Raw genomic sequence first — 5,126 nt, 5'->3', positions numbered from 1 at the left:
CCATGGCCCGGACATGTCTTCTTTAATTAAACAAGTCAAGAAGAAACATCACCATAAATCAAGAACAAAAAACCCATTAGAAATCCAAAATAAATGTGAAATAAATAAATGCAACACTCCCAGACATACCCCACGCGAAGGTAAGGAAAAACTCACTAAAACCTAGCTATAGGAAAAAAGCACCACAGGCAAAATGGAGGAGAGAAACCTTAGACGGGCCGTTCAAGGGGGGATCCCCCTTCTTGGATTTCGGTGATAGTAGTGTTGATGGATGATCCATGGAGAATAAAACAGGCGAAATAGTTGGTATGTATGTACATAATACGTGTAATAAAACAAACACAAATATGTACATGCAATAGCAACTGGGGTACATAAGAACATTTTGAAAGATTTAAATAGAATAGAGCTAAGAACAACAACAACAAAAGCATAGGGAGATGAGCGCTAGTATGAAAATAGGATAAAGGCTCGGAGCTCAAAATATCATCATTTGTTAACCTCGCTCTTTGCCTCGTCTTGCTATCTTGTTCTCACACATACTATCTCTCTGTCGTGCACTCAACGTGACTGTGAACGAGGGTAACCTCAATTGCCTTTTTGAGTTGAAATAAAGGTTTGAAATTAAATTAAAATGTCTATCATACCCCCCCCCCCCCCCCCTCTCTCCAACACCTTCATTCAGGGCCGGACTGGGGAAATAATTCAGGCAGGGAAATATAGTGCGAAATATAGCCATAGTAGTCAGGCCACTTTTTAAGCGGTCTGGGGGTCCCCCACCACGAAATCTTTTGTTACAAAGGATTCTTTTAATTTTTACCCTTTAAATGCCAGTGTTTGTGATGGCGTCACAAATTATTGTAAAAAAAACAAAAAAACACAAAATGTTTTATATCTTCAATATATCAAATGCAAAGTGGATTTTTATGGGGGGGGGATTATTACAGGCTATAGCATGTGTCAATGATTAACAACAACACTGATTTTGTTGGATTTTTAGTTTTTTGTAATGTCAGATTTAACAACAACTCTTTTCAGAAAAGTGGGAGTATTTAATTTTTAATCTGACATTACAAAAATAAATTAAAATACAAAAATAAAAATGGTTATGATCAGGGCTGAAGTTGAATAAAAGATGTATGACTGTTTAGACTGTGTTACTCTCTGTCACAGTGATCCCATGGTTGTTCCACACCTAGGCTATCTAACTATCGCACCTGGCCTGGCCTGCTTCTAAGTTCAGTGGCCTGACTACATTGATTGATTTGATTTGATTTTTTATACTTTATTGTGTCAAAGAAAGTCATTTTACATTTAGGTATAGTATGTGTACCCACATACACATACATAACTGCACAGATCCATACTTACATACGTACATACACACACAAATGTACATTGATTTGATTGATTGATGTTTTTTAATTTTTGTGTCTTACATACAGGTGTATGCCCAGCCCATATGGGCTTACAAGACACATAACAATAATAAGTATATAATATTATACTTGACAAATTTATGACAAATGATGACATATAGACCAAGACTACAAAAGAAAAAATATATAAATATAATACATTTATTTGTATTTAATTTTTTTTTTATCTGCACAGGCCAGGCCACCGGGAAAACTCCGGGCCTGATGTGTGTGTAGCGGCCATAATACCCAGACATCTGAACGAACACTGCTGTACATGTAGCCTTGGTGTTGAAGCACTGGGAAGCAGTGCATGCGGCTGTGGGGGTGGGGAGGGGATGTGGGATGTGGGAGGTGGGAGGGGGTGGGGAGTTGGGAGGTGGGAGGGGGTGGGGGTCTGTGGGGGGGGGTGGGGGGGGGGTTGTCCTCCTCACGTCATGGTTCACGGTGCACCAGAGTAGATTAATTAGCGCGGTGCTGGGAAGCTGAAGAGGCAGGCACCTGTCCCATCACGGGCCATACATCAGCATTAGGAAATCAGCCCTGTGTGATCATCAGTTATCAGGCCCCCCGCCCGCCCCCCTCCAGCCCCCCCCTCCAGCCCCCCCACCCCCACCCCCGGCCCCCCCAGGAGCAGCGCCTGGCCCTCTGGAGAGAGGAGACCGTTTAGATGTGTGTTTAGACGGGTTGGCACAGAGCCCGTGACCGCTAACCGGTGGAGGAGAGGGGGAAACGCTGAAAAGGGTTTTCTCTGGAGGTAGAAGGAGATCTGGGTCAAATGGTATTTACGTTAGATTCATTAGGTTATGTTCAAAATGTATTATCATCATACGGTACAGTACAGTACAGTACAGCACAGTGCAACACAAAGAGGGTTGGCATCCAACCAGAGTGCAACTGTAACAGTAAAGTCGAATAGTAATATAAAATACACAGGTGATTAAACTGGAATAAATATGTAAATGAGTACTACTGAGTAATAGTGCTAATGCACAGTGTTAAAGTATTATGTACAGTGGTACAGGTATAAAAACACTATGGTAGTTGAGTATAAGACAGTTGTAGACAGTGAAGACAGTAGATAATAGAGTATAAGACAGTGAATACAGTAGATAGGTATAAATATAGTATAAGACAGTTGTAGGCAGTAGATAATATAGTATAAGACAGTGAATACAGTAGATAGGTATAAATAGAGTATAACACAGTTGTAGACAGTGAAGACAGTAGATAGGTTTAAATAGAGTATAAGACAGTGAAGACAGTAGATAGGTTTAAATAGAGTATAAGACAGTGAAGACAGTAGATAGGTATAAATAGAGTATAAGACTTGACATGGACCTCACACATTGACAGTGTTGTGAAGAAGGCACTGCACTCTACTTCCTCAGACGCCTAAGGAAGTTCCAAGTCAGTCAGAAGATCCTTAAGAACGTCTACTCATGCACAATAGAGAGCATACTGACTGACAATATCACCTCCTGGTTTGGGAATAGCACCGCACAAGACCGTAGCAGACTACAGAGAGTGGCCCGCTCAGCCGAACGCACAATTGGAGGGGGGCTTCCCACTTTCCAAGACATTTACAACAAGTGCTGCATGGGCAAGGCTAAGAGAATTATCAAAGACTCCAGCCACCCAAACAACTGCCTCTTTGAACTGCTGCGGTCAGGCAAGCGATACCGGAGTCTCATGGCAAGCACAGAAAGACTCAGAAGAAGCTTCTATCCGCAGGCCATCAGGATGCTCAACGAACAATAACACTATGTAACAACCATCAAATGCACTCACAGCACACACATCCACACGCACACACTCACTTTAAACATACAACTCACTGCAGCACCCACTTTAACCACTTTAGTACACCTACGCACACTTTATATTTATCGGTAAAGAATTTGCACTACAACCCATACCTCATTACACCTTACTGTAAATTATATTGTACCTAAATTGTACCTCATCCCACTTCTGCTTTGCACTGTATAGTATATTGTATGGTAACTCAGTTACTTCTACTCTACATAGAGCATTGTATATATGTATATACTGAACATTTTTGTCTACGTACTTGACTTCTGTTTTATACTTGCTATACTTATTTTATTATCTATTTTTGCCTAGCACAGTCTCTGGAGCGAAACAGAAAGAAGCAGTTTGTATAAAAGTATTCTGTACTTCTGTATGACAACTAATAAAGAAACTTGAACTTGAACTTACAAGATACAAGATACAAGTTACAAGATACAAGATACAAGATACTTTAATGCCACACAACAATGGTTGGTGGTAATTGTTTTCGGTACAGATTGTTAAGTACTGGTTACATCAAACATCAAACGCCCCCCTCCCACCTCCCAATCCCACAATAGATACATATATACATAAATACATATAGGACAGTCACGGTAACGGTGTCAGTCAGTGACAGATGCTTGCCCGTCTTGAATACAGTAGATAGGTATAAATAGAGTGTAAGACTGTTTAGACTATCTCATGTCCAGGTTCCATAACGCAATGTTCCCTCAATGTTGATGCTTATAATTATAATTATGTTCTGTTTATCAGTCATTAATGTTTCTATATTCTGCTCAGTGTGATGGGTCAGTGAAGTCTGTCAGCGTTGTGTGTCAAATGAAGGCTTCTAACATTCTGTTTATTTTTTCTGGATTCAGATTTGTACTCATTACACCAGAAGTGTGTATAAATTAAACATCACAAAAAGTTAACATTTTCTTTGATGAAAGTATCTATCTCCAGGCCCTATCTTTCTATATGTTTATATTCAGATATAATTGTATTGCCAATATGTATGTCTTTCTACTATTACCCTGCCCATACCTGTACCTCCCCCTCCCCATGCTGCTATTACCCTGCCCATACCTGTACCCCCCTTCCCCCATGCTGCTATTATCCTGCCCATACCTGTACCTCCCCTCCCCTCCCCATGCTGCTATTACCCTGCCCATACCTGTGCCTCCCCTCCCCCCTCCCCCATGCTGCTATTACCCTGCCCATACCTGTACCTCCCCTCCCCATGCTGCTATTACCCTGCCCATACCTGTACCTCCCCTCCCCCCTGCTGCTATTCCCCTGCCCATACCTGTACCTCCCCTCCCCCCTGCTGCTATTCACCTGCCCATACCTGTACCTCCCCTCCCCCATGCTGCTATTACCCTGCCCATACATGTACCTCCCCTCCCCCCTCCCCATACTGCTATTACCCTGCCCATACCTGTACCTCCCCTCCCCCTCCTGCTATTACCCTGTCCATACCTGTACCTCCCCTCCCCCCTGCTGCTATTACCCTGCCCATACCTGTACCTCCCCTCCCCCCCATGCTGCTATTACCCTGCCCATACCTGTGCCTCCCCTCCCCCATGCTGCTATTACCCTGCCCATACCTGTACCTCCCCTCCCCCATGCTGCTGTTACCCTGCCCATACCTGTACCTCCCCTCCCCCCTGCTGCTATTACCCTGCCCATACCTGTACCTCCCCCCTCCCCCATGCTGCTGTTACCCTTTCCCCAATTTCCCCAAAGGATCAATAAAGGAATATCTTATCTTATCTAATTAATATGGGGTCAGTGGACCTACACCTTATGGTCTGGAGTCAGTGGACAGACATGGCATGAGGACCGCGCCCGTTCACTCATGCATCTGAAAATACATACAGTGTGATGTTGCCCTTCTTCCATTGTTGC

Source organism: Notolepis coatsorum, assembly GCF_963971535.1.
Source record: "Notolepis coatsorum genome assembly, chromosome: 3".
Taxonomy (NCBI): Eukaryota; Metazoa; Chordata; class Actinopteri; order Aulopiformes; family Paralepididae; genus Notolepis; species Notolepis coatsorum.
The sequence above is the reverse complement of the archived record's forward strand: the minus strand, read 5'-3'. Positions refer to the sequence as shown.